The 21,761-nt window shown below is 43.4% G+C and overlaps 1 protein-coding gene across 2 annotated transcripts in view; it reads right to left on the minus strand.

Annotated features, from left to right (window-relative positions):
- Positions 1 to 12,829, minus strand: part of ankrd11 (ankyrin repeat domain 11) — a 356,528-nt gene extending 343,699 nt beyond the window's left edge. For both annotated transcript variants that reach the window (XM_068049259.1, XM_068049257.1), the window contains exon 1: positions 12,442 to 12,829. The gene's annotated coding sequence lies outside the window, so the exon portion shown is untranslated. The remainder of the gene's footprint in view (positions 1 to 12,441) is intronic.
- Between the last annotated feature and the right edge of the window lie 8,932 nt (positions 12,830 to 21,761).

A 21,761-nucleotide genomic window follows, 5' to 3' on the forward strand; every position in this document is an offset into this window, starting at 1 on the left:
GGCTACTCCAGTTCAGTTTCTGGTCAATGGTAGCCCCCAGTATGTTGATAGTGGGGGATTCAGCGATCGTATTGCCATTGACTGTCAAGGGGAGATGGTTAGATTCTCTCTTGTTTGAGATGGTCATTGCCTGGCACTTGTGTGGCGTGAATGTTACTTGCCACTTATTAGCCCAAGCCTGCTGCATCTGGACACAGGCTGCTTCAGTATCTGAGGAGTTGCGAATGGTGAACATTGTACAATCATCAGCAAACATTCCCACTTCTGACCTAATGATTGAAGGAAGGTCATTGATGAAGCAGCTGAAGATGGTTAGGCCTGGAACACTACCCTGAGGAACTCCTGCAGTGATGTCCTCGAGCTGAGATGATTGACCTCCAACCACGACCATTTTCCTTTGCACTAGGTACGACTCCAACCTGCGGAGAGTTTTCTCCCTGATTTCCATTGACTCCAGTTTTGCTCGGGCTCCTTAATGCCATACTCGGTCAAATGCTGCCTTGATGTCAAGGGCAGTCACTCTCACCTCACCTCTTGACTTCAACTCTTTTGTCCATGTTTGAACCAAGGCTGTAATGAGGTCAGGAGCTGAAGGGCCCTGGCGGAACCCAAACTGAGCGTCACTGAGTAAGCTCTTGCTAAGCAAGTGCCGCTTGATAGCACTGTCGACGACACCTTCCATCACTCTACTGATCACTGAGAGTAGACTGATGGGGTGGTAACTGGCCAGGTTGGACTTGTCCTGCTTTTTGTGTACAGGACATACCTGGGCAATTTTCCACATAGCTGGGTAGATGCCAGTGTTGCAGCTTTACTGGAATAGCTTGGCTAGGGGTGCAGCAAGTTCTGGAGCACAGTTCTTCAGTACTATTGCTGGAATGTTGTCAGGGTCCATAGCCTTTGCAGCATCCAGTGCCTTCAGTCGTTTCTTGATATCACACGGAGTGAAGAGAATTGGCTGAAGACTGGCATCTGTGATGCTGGGGACGTTAGGAGGAGGCAGAGATGGATCATCCACTAATATACTGGCATGAATCGAGAATTGGTTAATGGACAGAAAACATAGAGTAGGAATAAGCGGGCCATTCTTAGGTTGGCAGGCTATGACTAGTGGAGTACCTCCCAAGCTATTCACAATTTATATCAATGATTTGGATGTGGGGATCAAATGTAATAAAATGTTTACTAATGACACAGAACTAGGTGGGAATGTCAGTTGTGAGGAAGATGGGCAAGAATGTGGCAGATAGAATATAATGTGGAAAAATGTGAAGTTATCCACTTTGGTCGGAAAAATGCAAAGCATTTCTTAAATGGAGAGAGTATGGGAAGCGTTGATGTCCAATGGGGCCTGGGTGTCCTTGTTCACAAGTCACGGAAAGCTAAAATGCAGGTGCAACAAACAATTAGGAAGGCAAATGGTATGTTGGCCTTTATTGCAAGAGGATGAGTACATGAGTGAAGAAGTCTTGCTGCAATTGTATGCAGCCTTGGTGCTACAGCACCTGGAGTATTGTGTACAGTTTGGTCTCCTTACCCTAAGGATATACTTGCCATAGAGGGAGCGTAACGAAGGTTCACCAGGCTGATTCCTGGATGGCTGTGTTTGCTGACAATGCTACCACTAGGTGGCGCTGCAGTGGCTCATGCGCAAATGCAGCATGTGCCACTAAAATGTCACAGTCTGAAACTTCAGGCAGCTGCCAGGACTAAAGATGGCGCTGCTCAAATAATCACACGAAGGCAACCTCACCTAAGCACATGGCAGCGCACAATGGCGGGAGGGAGAATGCGAGCGAGCGGGCCAGGGGGTGGAGGGGAGAGCACTGGGCCGGGGGCTGGGTGGTAGCGGAGTGGTCCGGTGAAGGGGGGGAAGCGGAGAGGGCCAGTGAAAGGGGTTGCGGGTCGGGGAAGGGCGAGTGAGCAGGTCAGGGAGGTTGGGGGGGGGGGGGGGGGGAGGAATGGAGCAGCCGAAAGAGCGTAGCAGCCAGAGAGAGCAGCGAGGCGGGGAGCGGAGCGGCCGGAGAGAGCAGCGAGGGGGGAGCAGAGCAGCCGGAGAGAGCAGCGAGGGGGGGGGGGGGGGGGGGGGAGCGGAACGGCCGGAGAGAGCAGAGAGGGTGGAGAGCGGAGCGGCCGAAAGAGCGGAGCGGCCGGCAAGAGCAGCAAAGTGGGGAGCGGAGCGGCCAGAGAGAGCAGCGAGGGTGGCGGGGAGCGGAGCTTGACGCACAGGTGAATACCCGTTAGCTTTGCATTGCTGTACGAGTAAAGCGCAAGCACAGAGGCCGACCAGCGTGTTGCCCAAAGATGCACAAGTCACACGATGACGTCATCCGCGCATGCGTTAAACAGTACTGGCAAGTTGGAACGCAACGCACGCGCAGAGAGCAGGAGCCCGTCTGCTCATGTGCGCAGCTTGGCGCAGCATGATGACGTCAGTGGCCTGCTGCGTTGTCAGGAATCACTTTGATCCTGGAATGGCGGGATTGTCCTACAAGGAGAGATTGAGGCGACTGGCCTGTATTTTTTAGAGTTTAGAAGAATGAGAGGTGATCTCATTGAAGCATACAAAATTCTTATAGGGCTCAACACGGTTGATGCAGGATGTTTCCCCTGGTTCTGGGGTCTAGAAACAGGGAACACAGTCTCGGAATAAGAGGTAGGCCAATTAGGACTGAGATGAGGAGGAATTTCTTCACACAGAGGGCGGTGAATCTTTGGAATTCTCTACCCCAGAGGGCTGTGGAGACACAGTCATTGATTATGTTCAAGGCAGAGATCGAGAGATTTCTAGATATTAAAGATATCAAGGTGTATGAGGATAGTGCAGGAAAATGGCATTGAGGTAGAATATCAACAAGATCTAGTTCAATGGCAAAGCAGGCTCAAGGGGCCAAATGGCCTACTCCTGTTTCCTAATGTTCCTAAACCTATCTGGGGAAGACATTCAAACCCCCTTCTCAAGTAATTAATCTTAGCATACCAAAAAAGAAAAGAACTTCAGAACCCACGACATGCCTTTAGCTTCTTCACATGCGTCCTTGACCACAAAAACTCCCACCTCCTTACAAAATGTTTGATTATCCAATCGGCAGAAGAGAAACTCATTCGATAAATTATTTAAGGCAGAAATATCAAACATTAAAAGGCTCTCCACAGCCTAAGCATACAAACTGGAAATGTGTAAAGAGACAAAAAAAAACAAGGGTTTTTAATATGTCGCACAGTGGCTTAGCACATTTAGGTCCCAATGCCTGATGTCACACCTAGAAGACTTTGTGGTCTGAGGACATCATCTCATCAGAAAGACATCGTGCACTAATGTCAAGCTTCTCTCATGGTGACGTTTTATTTGTATACGAGTTTAACCTTTAACAATGCAACTTCAACCTTGTGAAGCTTGGAAGCTGAATGGAGTTCACAGGAAGTCACAAACCTTGTGAACGACGTGACACAGAAGATCCCTGGTTTCGGTCTTCCGCAAAGCTTATGGGAAAACCCAAACTGCATCTGCACAAACTATGGCACATGCAGACACCTGATGCACAAATGGAGCAACATATTTATATAGCACAATTAACGTAAAAAATGTTCCAAGGTGCTTCACAGGAGCATTATAAAACCAAAAAAAATGACACCAAGCCACATAAGGAGATATTAGGTCAGATAACCAAAAGCTTGGTCACAGAGGTAGATTTTAAGAAGTGTCTTAAAGGAGTAAAGCAACGTAGAGAAGTGATGATGTGTGTGGGATGGACGGGGTGCGGATATTCCAGAGCTTAGGGCCTAGGCAATGGAAAGCACACCCACCAATGGTGGAGCGATTAAAATTGGGGATGCTCAACAGGCCAGAATTAGAGGAGCTCAGACATCACGGAGAGTTATAAGGCTAGAGAAGATCACAGAAATAGGGAGGAGCGAGGTCATGGAGGACTTTGGAAACAAGGATGCGCATTTAAAAACAAGAAAATTAAAAACTCGCCAGTATGAACCTGTGGTCGCTCTGAACAGGCCATGGAACATGTAACAACTCAAGGCCCATTTCACAAATAGGAATATACGAATTAGGAGCAGGAATAGGCCACTCGGCCTCTTGAGCCTGCTCCGCCACTCATCCACCTTCTTAAGTGCAATTAGGGATGGGCAATAAATGCTGTCCTTGCCAGCGATGCCCACATCCCATGAATGAATTTTTTAAAAATCATGGCTGATCTGATTGTAACCTCAAATCCACATTCCTCCTAACCCCGATAACCTTTCACCCCTTTGCTCATCAAGAATCTATCTACCACTGCCTTAAAAATATTCAAAGTCTCTGCTTCCACCACCTTTTGAGGAAGAGAGTTCCAAAGACTCACGACCGTCTGAGAGAAAACATTTCTCCTCATTTCTGTCTTAAATGGGTGACTTTTTTTTTTTAATTGTGACCCCCAGTTCTAGATTCTCCCACAAGGGGAAACATCCTTTCCACATCCACCCTGACAAGACCCCTCAGGATCTCATATGTTTCAATCAAGTCACCTCTTACTCTCCTAAACTCCAGCAGATACAAGCCTAGCCTGTCCAACCTTTCCTCATAAGACAACCTGCCCATTCCAGGCAATAGTCTGGTAAACCTTCTCTGACCTGCTTCCAACACATTTACATCCTTCCTTAAATAAGGAGGCCAATACTGTACACAGTACTCCAGATGTGGTCTCACCAATGCCCTGTATAGCTGAAGCATAACCTTCCTACTTTTCTATTCAATTCCCTTCGCGATAAACAATAACATTCTATTAGCTTTCCTAATTACTTGCTGTACCTGCATATTAACCTTTTGCGATTCCTGCACTTGGATACCCAGATCCCTCTGCATCTCAGAGCTCTGCAATCTCTCACCATTTAGATAATCTGTTTCTTTTATATTCTTTCTGCCAAAATGGACAACTTCACAGTTTCCCACATTATACTCCATTTGCCATATCTTTGCCCACTCATTTAACCTATCTATATCCCTTTGTAGGCTCCTTATGTCCTCTTCACAAGTTACTTTCCTACCTATCTTGGTGTCATCAGCAAATTTAGCAACCATACCTTCAGTTCCTTCATCCAAGTCATTTATATAAAAAGTTGAGGCCCCAGCACTGATCCCTGCGGCACATCATTTGTTACATCTTGCCAACCAGAAAATTACCTATTTACGCCTAGTCTCTCTTTCCTGTTAGCTAACCAATCTTCTATCCATGCCATCCCCTACACAATAAGCTTTTATTTTCTGCAATAACCTTTGACGTGGCACCTTATCAAATGCCTTCTGGAAAGAGAAGTACAGCACATCCACCGGTTCCCCTTTATCCACAGCACATGGAAGGAGGCATCACAGTGATGCGCTCCGCTACTCCTGTCGCAATTATCTGGCTTAACCACGTGACTGTAAAATTATAGTGCTGCTCTGCATCTACATCAGCCATAAGAAAGAGAAAGTTTTACTATGCCTACAGGGCAAGCCAGAAGAGACTACTTGGACATGCTATACGCAGCACTGCCAGAAGTCACCCACCCACCCCCAGTTCAGTTAGGGCATCACGAAGTATAATGGAAAACATTTAAAATTACTTAGCACAAATTTACTTTGTGGCACTGAGAAGGCTACATTTCTATAACATTTCAAATGTCAATAAAAACTTAAAATGGAAGCATGCATCGTCCTCAAAAAATAAAGGAAATGTGACAATTTAAACTATTTGTGACAAATTCAATTAATTGTTTTGAGGATTATACCTGCTCCTATTTCAAATTTTAGATCAACTCAAGTGCCTTCATTTGTTACCATTACTGGTAGCTAAATTACTAACACTCCACATCTACTGCCAATAATCTATGAAGAAAGTTTCATTTTTAAGTGACCAGTAATATTTATCATTCCAGGGATATTGAATTACATGTGGGCTAACTAAGCAGACTGTCACAGTAGCTTACTGCTTGCCTGAAACTTGATCCAATTTCCCAGGCAGCAGGTGATTTTCTGACAGATTCCACCAGCTCTCCATCGTGTCTGCCATTTCAGCTGACCCACAGACAGATGGAAGAAAGGCAATACTGGCTTAATAAAGAACAGATTATTTCCTTCTGCGTTAAATGAGCCAATTTACTCCCCTGCTTTTGATCAGTGTTTCGGTACAATCCAACAGGCGTTAGTTGCTCTCCAGAGACTAGACAAAGTGGTAAATATTCACATATAAGCCTTAACAGTGAGAATCAGAAGGCAGTTTGACTTTAGGAGATACGACAGTCAAGCACAATCCAATTCATGCCCTATACCCACTTCTAGCAAGGGTCTATAATCCAGAGGCTCGAATGCAAACTGTAGTGCCCCCACCACTACTAAGATCAGCCATCTGAGCACAGATCATGAATCAAGCGCAAAACTTTCCTGATCAGCAGGACTCGGTATAAATTGGCCTAGACATCAGGGAAGCAAACAGAACATTTTCATAAAGCTCCCCAATGCCATAGTGGTATGCAGATTGATGTCTTTATGTACTAAGTCATAAGCCCGATCAGCCCAATTTCCATGTTCTGCCATCTGTCTTGAGTTAGTTGATCTCAGATGGGGCAACACCATAAGCACTACAAATGGTGCCCTTGATTAGAGGGGTGGAGAAAAGCAGATCCATCCAGAATTTCTGCTAACAATTGCAATCCACTGACTTCTGTTGGAAAGTTGTCTAAAGGGTGTAAAGCAAATATGTAGTCATATTGAGAAGGACAGAGTTGGATTGATTGTCATGATGGTAGAATGGCTTGTCAGTCACCATCTGCCATGATGAAAGGAAGAAACTGGAGATGAAAAAGAAAAGGATTAATTTAAAAATCCTGTCTTGCATCACTTGTGGTAAAAGCACTGCTTATTAATACAGTGAGAAATAAACAATGGCAAGGCCCCAAGTTTGCACTCATCTGTAATGAGTTACCCAATTATAACTAGGTCAACAGTAGGGGTAATTTATAAAGGTGGGTTGCGGAGTTTAAAAAGAAGTGTCTCATTCCTGACCACTATCCAATGACACTGCTGGAAAGTCAAGTGAAGGCACAAAAAAACAGAAGCTTCCAACCTTTAATATTTAGCAGTCTGCTTTTTTTTAAAATTCATTCATGAGATGTAGGCGTCACTGGCCAGGCCAGCATTTATTGCCTATACCTAATTGCCCTCAAGAAGGTGGTGGTGAGCTGCCTTCTTGAACCGCTGCAGTCCATTTGGGGTAGGTATACCCACAGTGCTGTTAGGAAGGGAGTTCCAGGATTTTGACCCAGCGACAGTGAAGGAACGGTGATATTGTTCCAAGTCAGGATGGTGTCTGACTTGGAGGGGAACATGCAGGTGGTAGTGTTCCCATGTATTTGCTGCCCTTGTCCTTCTAGGTGGTAGAGGTTGCGGGTTTGGAAGGTACTGTCTAAGGAGCCTTGGTGCATTGCTGGAGTGCATCTTGTAGATGGTACACACTGCTGCCACTGTGCGTCGGTGGTGGAGGGAGTAAATGTTTGTAGATGGGGTGCCAATCAAGCGGGCTACTTCATCCTGGAGGGTGACGAGCTTCTTGAGTGTTGTTGGAGCTGCACCCATCCAGGCAAGTGGAGAGTATTCCATCACACTCCTGACTTGTGCCTTGTAGATGGTGGACAGGCTTTGGGGAGTCAGGAGGTGAGTTACTCGCCTCAGGATTCCTAGCCTCTGACCTGCTCTTGTAGCCACGGCAGTTATATGGCTACTCCAGTTCAGTTTCTGGTCAATGGTAGCCCTAGAATGTTGATAGTGGGGGATTCAGCAATGGTAATGCCGTTGAATGTCATGGGGAGATGGTTAGATTCTCTCTTGTTGGAGATGGTCATTGCCTGGCACTTGTGCGGCGGGAATGTTACTTGCCACTTATCAGCCCAAGCCTGGATATTGTCCAGGTCTTGCTGCATTTTTTACACGGACTGCTTCAGTATCTGAGGAGTCACGAATGGTGCTGAACATTGTGCAATCATCTGCGAACATCCTCACTTCTGACCTTATGATTGAAGGAAGGTCATTGATGAAGCAGCTGAAGATGGTTGGGCCTTGGACACTACCCTGAGGAACACCTGCAGTGATGTCCTGGAGCTCAGATGATTGACCTCCAACAACCACAACCATCTTCCTTTGCGCTAGGTATGCCTCCAGCCAGCGGATGGTTTTCCCCCTGATTCCCATTGACCTCAGTTTTGCTAGGTCTCCTGATGCCATATTCAGTCAAATGCAGTCACTCTCACATCTCTGGAGTTCAGCTCTTTTGTCCATGTTTGAACCAAGGCTGTAATCAGGTCAGGAGCTGAGCGGCCCTGGAGGTACCCAAACTGAGCGTCACTGAGCAGGTTATTGCTAAGCAAGTGCCGCTTGATGGCACTGTTGATGACACCTTCCATCACTTTACTGATGATTGAGAGTAGGCTGATGGGGCGGTAATTGGCCGGGTTGGACTTGTCCTGCTTTTGATGTACAGGACATACCTGGGCAATTTTCCTTATTGCAGGGTAGATGCCAGTGTTGTAGCTGTACTGGAACAGCTTGGCTAGGGGCGCGGCAAGTTCTGGAGCACAGGTCTTCAGTACTATTGCCGGAATATTGTCAGGGCCCATAGCTTTTGCAGCATCCAGTGCCTTCAGTCGTTTCTTGATATCACGCGGAGTGAATGGAATTGGCTAAAGTCTGCCATCTGTGATGCTGGGGACTTCAGGAAGAGGCCGAGATAGATCATCAACTCGGCACTTCTGGCTGAAGATTGTTGCAAATGCTTCAGCCTTTTCTTTCGCACTGATGTGCTGGGCTCCCCCATCATTGAGGATGGGAATATTTGTGGAGCCACCTCCTCCAGTTAGTTGTTTAATTGTCCACCACCATTCACAGCTGGATGTGGCAGGACTGCAGAGCTTAGATCTGATCCGTTGGTTATGGGATCACTTAGCTCTGTCTATCGCATGCTGCTTATGCAGCTTGGCATGCAAGTAGTCCTGGGTTGTAGCTTCACCAGGTTGACACCTCATTTTGAGGTATGCCTGGTGCTGCTCCTGGCATGCCCTCCTGCACTCTTCATTGAACCAAGTCTACTGGCTTGGTGGTAATGGTAGAGTGGGGGATATGCTGGGCCATGAGGTTACAGATTGTGCTCGAGTACAATTCTGCTGCTGCTGATGGTCAACAGCGCCTCATGGATGCCCAGTTTTGCATTGCTAGATCTGTTCGAAATCTAACCCATTTAGCACAGAGATAGTGCCACACAACACGATGGACAGTATCCTTAATGTGAAGGCGGGACTTAGTCTCCACAAGGACTGTGCAGTGGTCACTCCTACCAATACTGTCATGGACAGAAGCATCTGCGGCAGGCAGATTGATGAGGACGAGGTCAAGTATGTTTTTCCCTCATGTTGGTTCCCCCACCACCTGCCGCAGACCCAGTCTAGCAGCTATGTCCTTCAGGACTCGACTAGCTCGGTCAGTAGTGGTGCTACCGAGCCACTCTTGGTGATGGACATTGAAGTCCCCCACCCAGAGTACATTTTGGGCCCTTGCCACTCTCAGTGCTTCCTCCAAGTGGTGTTCAGCATGGAGGAGTACTGAGTCATCAGCTGAGGAAGGGCGGTAGGTGGTAATCAGTAGGAGGTTACCTTGCCCACATTTGACCTGATTCCATGAGGGTCATGGGTCCAGAGGCGATGTTGAGGACTCCCAAGGCAACACCCTCCCTACTGTATACCACTGTACCACCACCTCCGGTGGGTCTGTCCTGCCAGTGGAACAGGACATACCCAGGGATGGTGATGGCAGTGTCTGGGACATTGTCTGTTAGGTATGATTCCGTAAGTATGACTATGTCAGGCTGTTGCTTGACTAGTCTGTAGGACAGCTTTCCCAACTTTGGTACAAGCCCCCAGATGTTAGTAAGGAGGACTTTGCAGGGTCGACAGGGCTGGGTTTGCTGTTGTCGTTTCCGGTGCCTAGGTCGATGCCAGGTGGTCCGTCCGGTTTCATTCCTTTTTATTGACTTTGTAGCGGTTAGGTACAACTGAGAGGATTGCTATGCCATTTCAGACGGCATGTAAGAGTTAACCACGTTGCTGTGGGTCTGGAGTCACATGTAGGCCAGACCAGGTAAGGACAGCAGATTTCCTTCCTTAAAAGGACATTAGTGAACCAGATGGGTTTTTACAACAATCGACAATGGTTTCATGGCCATTAGACTAGCTTTTAATTCCATATTTATTAATTAAATTCAAATTCCACCTTCTGCTGCGGTGGGATTCGAACCCAAGTCCCCAGTGAAATACCCTGGGTCTCTGGGTTACTAGTCCAGTGATAATACCACTACGCCACCGCCTACACTAGCTGTCTCGGCTCATCGTGAAGAATGAGCACTTAGTAGTCCTCTTAAAAATTTGTCTATCACCTGTGGAATCTAGTCAGGCATCACATTGGAAATAATAATCAGGGAAAATATCAACGGACACTTAGAGAGGTTTGAGTTAATTAAGCATAACTTGTATGGATTTGTAAAAGGCAGTTCATGCTTGACTAATCTAACTGAATTTTTTGATGAAGTAACAGAGAAAGTTGATGAAGGGAATGCGCTGGATGTTGTTCATATATAAATGACTTGATTCTTGGAATAAAGATTAGCATGTCAAAATTTGCTGATGACGCCAAACTTGGAGGTGAGGCAAACAGTAAGGATGATATGAACTGCTTGCAACAGGACATAGATAAGCTAGCAAAATGGGCAGAGAGGTGGCAGATTAAATTTAATACTGACAAGTGTGAGGTGATGCATTTTGGCAGAAGGTATAGGGAGAGGCGATATATACTTAATGGCACAGAGTGTGCAGGAACAGAGGGACCTGGGGGTACATGTGCATTGATCTTTGAAGGCGAAAGGACATATTGAGAGCGTGGCTAGTAAAGCATATGGGATCTTGAGCTTTATAAATACAGGCACTGAGTATAAAAACAGGGAAGTTATGCTGAACCTTTATAAAGCTCTCGTTAGGCCCTAACTGGAGTGCTGTGCCCAGTTGTGGGTCACCGCACTTTAGGAAGGATGTGACACCCCTTGAGAGGGTACAAAGAGACGTACTAGAATGGTTCCAGGAATGCGGGATTATAGTTACATGGTTAGGTTGGAAAAGCTGGGTTTGTTCTCCTCAGAATACAGGAGATTGAGGGGAGATTTAATAGAAGTGTACAAGATTATGACAGGCTTAGATAAGTTAGACAAGGAAAAACTGTTCCCATTAACAAATGGCACAAGGGCTAGAGAACACATTAAAAGTTTTGAGCAAACGATACAGGGGGAAATACAAGGAAACACTTCTTAATGCAGCAGGTGGTAATGACCTGGAACTCGCTGCCCACAAGGGTGGTGGAAGCAGAGATGGTCAATGCCTTAAAGAGCAGATTGGACGGCTACTTGAGAGAAATAGACTTGCAGGGCTCAGGGATCGAGCGGAGTGGGACTGACTGCATAGCTTCACAAAGAGCCGGTATGGACTCGATGGGCCGAATGGCCGCCTTCTGTGCCGTAAATGACTATCGCAGATTTTAGGAGAGAAAGAAATAGAAAATTGTTTTATACTACACTCAACATTTTTAAAAACTTATCCCTAAGTCACAGAATCTCTATCTCAAATGTTACCAGAAATCATTCTTCTCTTCATTTGTGAGTTAAATGTTGCCCTTGTTTAATTCTCGTGTGCATCTTGAATACCAGCGTCAGTTAAAACATCACCCGCACTCATTCATAAAGCAGTGACCGACTATTCAGAACATAACGTGACATCAAATATTCAGCTTCCTCCAAGCACTGTGAATTCCCCCTCTTAAGATGCAGCAAAGGCTGCGATTTTATTCAAAATTAGAAATTGATGCCATACAGACACATTCGCAAATTTTCACGGATGAAAACTAGGTACATGGAGGTGAAATTTTAATTCCACTTTCTGTGCGAGCAAACTGAAAGTGACAACAAATCAACATTTATTTACAAACAATGAATCGTAATCAGATCAACCAAATAAAGATAAAATGTCCTCCGCTGTTATGTCCCATACACATAAAAAACCGTTTCACTTGTATGATAAAACATATTTCTACATATTTCAAAATTGATAACTGAAAGACACTGCAGAAACAAAGTACCACAAACACAAATAATCCAAAAAATGCAATCGATCGCAGAGCTGCGAATCGTTTTAGTAAATATCGGCAAACTAGGGAACACAGACACAAAAAAAACTAATCTTTCCTGCTCAGGAAACATGGTTCAGGACTGTGAGCACAGGAATGCAAACAGATACACGTTCCCAACACAATCATTGCACGACAACAGTGAATACAAATCATTTTGGGCTGCCCTTTCAGTTTGTCGCAGTACTCCTTTCACTTACCGTTCCAGTGTGGGAGGGGGGGGGGGGAGGGGGCCTTTCCCCCAACCGCTCTCCTCACGCGAGTCCCAGGCTGCCTTCTCCCATTCACAGTCCCACTCCGGGGCCCAGGCGTGTGATTTTCAGACCTCAAACCGCACCACTCCAATCTTGGCCGGAAATTTCCCTCCCCCCCCCCTTCTTTCAACCTCCTTCGGAACAAATAAAAGCGATCATAAGAACCAAGTCAAAAACACATATAGTGCCTTTAGAGATTAAGACCAACCGGTTGCTCTCCGGCACCGCCACGGGGAGGGGAGGAAAAAACAGACGCTTTATTTTAGGGGAAAATAATTCCGAAACATTAGAAAAAACGCTTTCCAAACGGCCTTTGACTTTCCGCGGGCCTAACTGAAACAACATCTCCCATTGGTCCATGGCTGGTCACGCGACAGGCCAACCAACGAACACTGTAACAAAGCTCTCGATTGGTTGAACCGTCTACCCAAAAAAAATTTTTTAGGGTAAAATTAAACCAATTCCAAAATTAAAACTATTCAAATACACGAAAATATTTTCTGAAATTAATACGATAGACATCTGTATTTCCGCTCGTTGACATCTGGCCTCATGATCCGGGTCGATTAATACACGTGACTGGGTTGACCGTGCCATATGTTGTTGTCATGCTGATTCTTTGCTGTTTTAAGTTTTTGTTCTCCAACTTGGTTGCTTTTGTCCTTCGTACTTGTATAGGATTTGCACCAAATAATCTAGTTTCCGAAACTGCTCTGTAGAGTTAAAGTGAAAGTTCGTCTGGAGCTTCTCTAGATATGCATTGAAATGATTTGTTACGGAATAATTTAATTAACACTTGATATTAACTTATTGCATATTTTAAACAGTGGAATTTGAAAGAAAAAACAAGTTTGGCTGATATACTGTAGGATATGTTACATTTATATTGTCAGTGTCATATCTGTGGAGGAATTGCTTTTTAATCCAAAACTGAAAAACAATAATCGGGAAGTGAAAAGAAAAGAGGGCAGTGTAACAAACCAAAAACTTACAATAACTATAAAATGCCCCAATGGAAGTTAGTTCAAAATGAAAATTACATCATGGCAAAGTGATTAATTCTCAATTTTAACCAACCACCCAGTAACTTTAGCTACAGTTATGATATTTCCAAATGATCAGCTCCTGATCTCAATCAAAAGTTGAAGGGAAGTGACAAGGACAGAGAGACAGTACACCTTCAGAGTTATTGTTTCAGTTTGCCATTTTTTAATTTACCTTTTGAGATGTGGTCTACACATGCCAGTAGCAAATGATGGCAATGTAAATTGCCCATCTGTACTTATCCTAAAGGCATTAAAAGTCACATATTGAGTAGGACTGCAGTCATGGCGGTCAGACAAAGTACAAGATGGTAGGCTCTCCTCCCTGAAGGACAATAGTGAACAAAAACAGAAAGTACTGGAAATACTCAGCAGGTCTGGCAGCATCTGTGGAGAGTATTAACTCTGCTTCTCTCTCCACAGATGCTGCCAGCCCTGCTGACTCCAGTAATTTCTACTTTTATTTCAGATTTCCAGCATCTGCAGTATTTTGCTTTTATTACAATAGTGAACCATTTAGGTGTTAATAACATTAAGTAGGATTCATTGTTATTTTCTGGTACTAGCCCTCTAAATTTATTGAATTCAATTTCACAATTTACCATGTAATATTTAGTCTCACAACGCCTGGGTTGTTTGTGGAGTGACATTATCAGTCAGCTATCACACCCATTAAGTATTGCTACCTCCAAAATCTACCAACCAACATCCCTGGCTGAAGATGCCTGCTCTTTGATGAGAGGGGAGACATAATGATGGAAAAACTAACACTGAAAGTAATATTAGTTTCTCCTACGCAGAAGATTTTTTTAAACGTAATGGCGAATAAGGAGAAGTACGTTGTATTGAACGCACGCCTGCTTAATGAAATAAATAATGTAACTTTACTTGTACTTTGGGAGTTGCATCTAATCTATATAAAGAACAGTCTTGCGTCACAGCTGTTTCATGAAAGTTGTCATTCTCACCCATGCTCCTCTGGAACTATGATGCCCAGAATGTACTGTTACATCCCATGTCACATGACAACCATCGGAAACTTACAAATAATTGAATGAGCCCAGCTGTTGAAAAAAGGATAAAAATGAAGATTATTCAATTCTTTTAATAGAGCATCTGCTCAATCAATAGTCAATTCTATGGTTAAAAAATAAATTAGAAATTACAATCCACTAATCCAGTTTATCTGTGACCTCAGACAGAAGAAGTAAACAATTTTGCTGCAAGACTAGCTAAATAGCAACAGAAAAATCAGATCTCAGGAGAAATAATATCTCCTCCCATAACCACATGCATCAGTGCAGGAATCATCTGACAAAATGGTGATTGAATAGCAAAGCAGCAAATTGGCATTGGGCCACTGAACAAGGAGGAATTCAGTGTCAGGATAGATACAGTGTTTGCAGATAAAATGCATAGAGATGACACATGGTCTACCATGGAGTCTATTTGACATTCAGTTGACCGGCTACAAAGACTCAGCATGACTATCAGCTGACAATCTTGCCGTAACCGTGGAATTGAACTTAAATTTTTTTCAGTATACCATTCTAATAAACAGGAGCAAAATATTATTACTGAGTACCTGGAGGCTTTTGTCGTGTTTGATGGCATCCCTAGCAATACATAAATAGTTTATTTTATGTATGTCTCTGGAAATAAGGTATGTCCGAACAAATCTATTCTCAAAAAAGCAGTTTCATAGTCTCTGCTTTATTTTTTTCATTCACAGAAAGTGGGCATCACTGGTAAAGCCAGCATTTATAGCACATTCATAATTGCCCTTGAGAAGGTGATGGTGATGAGCTGCCTTCTTGAATACAACTTAATTGGCTATTTCAGAGAACAAGAGTCAACCACATTGCTGTGGGTCTGGAATCACATATAGAACATACTAGGTAAGGACAGCAGATTTCCTTCACTAAAAGACATTAATGACCCAGGTGGGGTAGTAAAATAGTTAATATTACTGGTAGTAGCTGTTTATTCCAGAATTATTTTATTAATGGAGATTAAATTCTCCAGCTGCTAGGGCTTGAACTTATATATGGTAAATTATTAGTCTTGTAACATAACCACTGTGCTACTATTCCCAATCTTTAATTTGCAATGAAGTAAATAATGAGGCAAAGTATCAAATGGCTGCTAAATTTGGACTGTTAACAATGTCGAAATAGAGGGTGATTATTTGTGGGACAGGTACTTTAGAATTTAGTAAGAAGATACACTTTTTAAAATTGACTTGGCATTAAGTGTATTAGTTTGTGCTGAACTGCTATTTGCAGAAATGTAAGATTAGTAAAAAAATCTGAGTCTAGTGAGACAGGTGATGTGTCACGGCTGCAGCTCCTGGATGCCAGCATGATCCAGGGCAAACACATCTGCAGTAAGTTTTTGCGGCTCGAAGAGCTTCTACTCAGTCATTGAACTGGAGATGCGCTGCAGACACTGTGACACATCAGGGAGGGGGAAGGGGTTACCTGGACATTTTGTACCAGGAGGTGGTCACACCCCTTCGGATAGGGTCTTCTGATTTTGTCAGTGGTCAGGGACAGGAGAGTGTGGTTGTAGCTGAGGCAGGTAAGGGGACCCAGAGGGCAGGAGCCTCAGCCTTTGTGATTGTCCAACAGGTCTGAGGTTCTTTCAGCTTGTTTGGATGAGAGTGGGAGCATTAATGTGGGAAATGATAAACAGACTGTGACAGGAAGGTTCAGAGCATACAAATCTAAGAGTGAATCAACAGATAAGGCTAAAGGTTACAAAAATAATAAAAGGACAAAACTAAAGGCTCTGTATCTGAATGCACGTAGCATTAAAAACAAAACAGATGAACTGAGAGCACAAATAGAAATAAATATAACGATCTGATAGCCATTACAGAGACATGGCTGCAGGATGACATAGATTGGGACCTGAATATTGAAGCGTAAATGGCATTTAGGAAGGACAGAAAGCTATGAAAAGGTGGAGGGGTAGCTCTGTTAATTAATGATGGTATTAGTGCAATAGAGAGAGATGACCTAAGTTCAGAAGACCAGGATGTGGAAGCCGTTTGGGTAGAGATGATAAATCATAAAGGCAAGAAGTCACTTGTGGGAGTGGTGTACAGGCCACCTAACATTAACCACATTGTAGGACGGGGTATAAAAGAAGAAAAAATGGCAGCTTGTCAGAAAGGTACAGCGATAATTATGGGGGATTTAAACCTACATATAGACTGGAAAAATCAGATGGGCAGAGGTAGCCTAGATGAGGAGTACAGGGAATGTTTTCGGGATAATTTCCTGGAACAATACGTTCTGGAGTCAACCAGAGAGCAGGCTATACTAGACCTGGTATTGTGCAACGAGATAGGATTAATTAATGACCTCATAGTTAAGGTGCCCCTAGGTAGCAGCGATCATAATATGACTGAATTTTACATTCAGTTTGAGGGACAGAAGAATGGGTCCAAGCCTAGTATTTTAACTTAAATAAGAGCAATTATGAGGGCATGAAAGCTGAGCTAGCTAAAGAGAATTGGCAAATCAGGTTAAGGGATAGGTCAATAGAGATGCAGTGGCAGACATTTAAGGGGATATTTCAGAACACACAGAATAGATACATTTCTATGAGAAAGAAAAATTCCAAGGGTGGAACCCACCATCCGTGGTAAACTAAAACCATAAAAGATAGTATCAAACTTAAAGAAAAAGCCCATAATTGTGCAAAGATGGGAGGCAGGTCAGAAGATTGGACAGAATATAAAAAAACAGCAAAGAATGACTAAAAGATTGATAAGAAAGGTAAAATTAGAGTACGAGAGAAAGCTAGATAGAAATATAAAGACAGATAATAGAGTTTCTATAGATATTTTTTTTAAAAAGAAGAGTTAACAAAGTGAGTGTTGGTCCTATGGAAAGTGAGTCTGGGGAATTAATAATAAGGAGATGGAAGATGAATTGAACAGATATTTTGCATCGGTCTTCACTTTGAGGATACAAGTAACATCCCAGTATGAGCTGTAAGTCAGGAATTGGAAGGGAGAGAGGAACTCAAGAAAATTACAATCACCAGGGAAGTGGTAATGAACAAATTATTGGATCTGCAGGCTGACAAGTCCCCAGGTCCTGATGGACCTCATCCTAGGGTGTTAAAAGAAGTGGCTAGTGAGATAGTTGATACATTAGTTTTAATTTTCCAAACTTCCCTAGATTCGGGGAATGTTCCGTGAGATTGGAAAATAGCGAATGTAACTCCTTTATTCAAAAAGGGAGGGAGACAGAAAGCAGGAAACTACAGGCCAGTTAGCTTAACATCTGTCTGAGGGAAAATGTTAGAAGCTATCATTAAAGAGGGTATAGCAGGGCATTTAGAAAAATTCAAGGTAATCAGGCAGACTCAACATGGTTTTGTGAAAGGGAAATCATGTTAACCAATTTATTGGAGTTCTTTGAGGGAATTATATGTGCTGTGGATAAAGGGGAACCAGTGGATGTATTGTACTTAGATATCCAGAAGACATTTGATAAGGTGCCACATCAGAGGTTATTGCAGAAAATAAAAGCTCATGGTGTAGGGAGTAACATATTGGCATGGATAGAAGATTGGCTAGCTAACAGGAAACAGAGAGTAGGCATAAATGGTAATTTTCTGGTTGGCAAGATGTAAAGAGTGATGTGCCACAGGGATCTGTGCTGGGGCCTCAACTTTTTACAATTTATATAAATGACTTAGATGAAGGGACCGAAGATATGGTTGCTAAATTTACTGATGACACAAAGATAGGTAGGAAAGTAACTTGTGAAGAGGACATAAGGGGACTACAAAAGGATATAGATAGGTTAAGTGAGTGGGAAAAGACCTGATAAATGGAGTATAATGTGGGAAAGTGGGAAATTGTCCACTTTGGCAGGAAAAATAAAAAAGAAGCATATTATCTAAATGGTGAGAGATTGCAGAGTTCTGAAATGCAGAGGGATCTGGGTGTCCTAGTGCATGAATTGCAAAAGGTTAATATGCAGGTACAGCACGAGGGGAATTGAATACAGAAGTAGGGAGTTTATGCTTTAACTATACAGGGCATTCGTGAGACCACGTCTGGAGTACTGTGTACAGTACTGGTCTCCTTATTTAAGGAAGGATGTAAATGCATTGGAGGCAGTACATAGAAGGTTTACTTGACTAATACCTGGAATGGGCAGGCTGTTTTACGAGGAAAGATTGGATAGGTTAGGCTTATATCCACTGGAATTTAGAAGAGTAAGAGGCGACTTGATTGAAACATATAAGATCCTGAGAGGTCTTGACAGGGTGGATGTGGAAAGGATGTTTCCCCATGTGGGAGAATCTGGAACTAGGGGGTCACTGTTTAAAAATAAGGGGTCGTCCATTTAAGATAGCGATGAGGAGAAATGTTTTCTCTCAGAGGGTTGTGAGTCTTTGGAACTCTCTTCCTCAAAAGGTGGTGGAAGCAGAATTTTTGAATATTTTTAAGGCAGAGGTAGATAGATTCTTGATAAGCAAGGGGGTGGAGGGTTATCGGGGGTAGGTGGAAATATGGAGTAATCAGTTCAGCCATGAACTTACCAAATGGCAGAGCAGGCTCGAAGGGCCGAATGGCCTATTCCTGCTCCTAATTCATAGGTTTGTATGTTGAAGAAGTATTTCAAGTGTAAGGTCAACACTATCCGGTCTCTGTTGATGCCAATGAAAGTGACTTCTGCACTCTCTTTCCATCTTACTGCCACCTTATAGCGCAATAGTGGCCTATCAGTAAGAAATGTCCAAAGTCAGTTCTCTTTTGACTGTTGATTTACTCTGGAGGATGCTTCTTTATATCAGCTACCAGGCAACCTACCATGAACAAAAGTACTGTTCTTTGTAATTGCTGAATTCTCAATGTCTTGGGTGCCATCGTTGTACTCACATCCGTGCACCTGATAGGAATTTGTAAGTCTACATGAACAGAAAAGACTTGTATTCTATGAATGTGCAGTGGTTTGTAATACCAATAGCATAATTCCGGATTTGTGTGCCAACTAACCCTGGCAGCAGCCACAACTCACTTATCCTTGTTAATTTGGGATTAAGCAGGAAGTTTCTGTAAAACCAATTGACGAGTGAATGGTAATTAAACTAGGAACTTTCGGTATCAGTACATTCTGTGTTACTTTTATGTATTGATGTTTCTTTTTGGATGGGTTTTTGGGCTTTATGCTGCCACACGTATAGCTAATGGGCTTAGAAATGTATGCTATTAAACTAACTCTTGCAATGTATTTTTCAGTCTTTACTATTGTGACAGACAGGCAAAAGATGATAGAGGTGGCTCCTCCTTTTCCACCACTCGACCTGACCGAAGACAGAATTTTTAAACAGTGTTTTAACCCCCGAGTGTTTTAACTGTCAGGAACAGACAAATTACAGGTTTTCTGGTAAATTTTAAAAGAAAGATAAATGGTTGTTATACAGGGGCGGCACAGTGGCACAGTGGTTAGCACCGCAGCCTCACAGCTCCAGCGACCCAGGTTCAATTCTGGGTACTGCCTGTGTGGAGTTTGCAAGTTCTCCCTGTGTCTGTGTGGGTTTTCTCCGGGTGCTCCGGTTTCCTCCCACAAGCCAAAAGACTTGCAGGTTGGTAGGTAAATTGGCCATTATAAATTGCCCCTAGTATAGGTAGGTGGTAGGGAAATATAGGGACAGGTGGGGATGTGGTAGGAATATGGGATTAGTGTAGGATTAGTATAAATGGGTGGTTGATGGTCGGCACAGATTTGGTGGGCCGAAGGGCCTGTTTCAGTGCTGTATCTCTATACTAAACTAAACACCTGAAATATACGCAACTACACCCACTCTCACACTCATCCAGATCCACACAAATTTAAGAAAAGATAGTGAATATAAAGTAACATGCATTTAGGTCTTATGATTTTAAAAGTTCTATGTTGCACTTGCTTTTCCATGGAGTGAAGACTAGAAGCGGTGCAGGCCTGTAAGCTTGAGAGGTTTAGAAGGATGGATGTGATAGTGCAGATCTCTCCTGTTATATTCCAGTCAATGTTCCGTGGCAAAATCCTGGTATGATTTCTCAGGTGGGGAGTTCAAGACCAACTCCAGTCTCTGCCTACATGCAGCTTAAAAGCTGGTGGTCTTAGGCAGGGTCCCTTCTCTTCAATGGCACAGATGTTTCTCTCTCTCTCTTTTGTCTGCCAAGAATATAATTTTATTAAAACTTCTTATCAGAACTCTAGTTTCTGTCATGTGACCAGAGTTTCTCTTCCATTGAATTCATAAATATTTTCTGATGGTTAGGCCATTGTCAGACAATGGGGTTCAGGTATCACTCAATCACATACTGTCCTGATAAAGTAGAGCATTTTCCACCAATTTTCTGGAGTTCAAGCTTGGAGTCAAAAAGTCTGCCACAGCATTGTTAACCCAATTGGTTGGAGAAATGCAGCCATTACCATTGAAAGGGCCGTTTGCATCTTAATGACTTCTCAAAGATATGTCCAGAAAGATCTTTTGTATTTTAACGCCTTTGCCAAGACTTGTGCAGACATGAAAATTAGCTCAGGGTTCTTGCAGTTTCTTGTGTATCGACAGGAAAGAAAAAGGTCACCTGACCTCTCAACTGCATTTTGTTTTACAGGAAAAATGTCTTTCTCACATTTATTTTATAGTTCATAAGTTCGTACTGCATGAGCACGACACTACTGTTAGATTAAACACTAAACCTATGCGAAAGCTTCTAAATTCTGTTTATTTGACCCTGAGATGAGCTTTCAACCCCATATTCTCTCCATGACCAAAACTGCCCACTTCCACCTCTGTAATATCACCTCCCTCCACCTCTGCCTCAGTTCATTTGTTGCTGAAATCCTTATCCATGCTCTCTTGGCTAGCTCCCTATGTAAACCTGAGCTCATCCAAAACTCTGCTGCCCATATCCTAAATCACACCATCCTGTTGTTCCAGCACCCTGTGCCCTATATTGGCATCCAGTCCAACAATGCTCAATTCTAAAATTCTCATCCTTGCTTTCATATCTGTCCATGGCCTTGTTCCCTTCCAGCTCTGTAACCTCCTTTAACCCTACAATCCTCTGAGATTTCTGCGCTCCTCCAATTCTGGCATCTTGTACATACCTGATTTTCTTTGCTCCACCATTGCCAGTTGTGCCTTCAGCTGCCTAGGCCCTATGCTCTGAAATTTTCCCCCAAAACCTCTCTGCCTCTCTAC

This window comes from Heterodontus francisci, chromosome 17 (genome assembly GCF_036365525.1).
Source record: "Heterodontus francisci isolate sHetFra1 chromosome 17, sHetFra1.hap1, whole genome shotgun sequence".
Classification (NCBI taxonomy): domain Eukaryota; kingdom Metazoa; phylum Chordata; class Chondrichthyes; order Heterodontiformes; family Heterodontidae; genus Heterodontus; species Heterodontus francisci.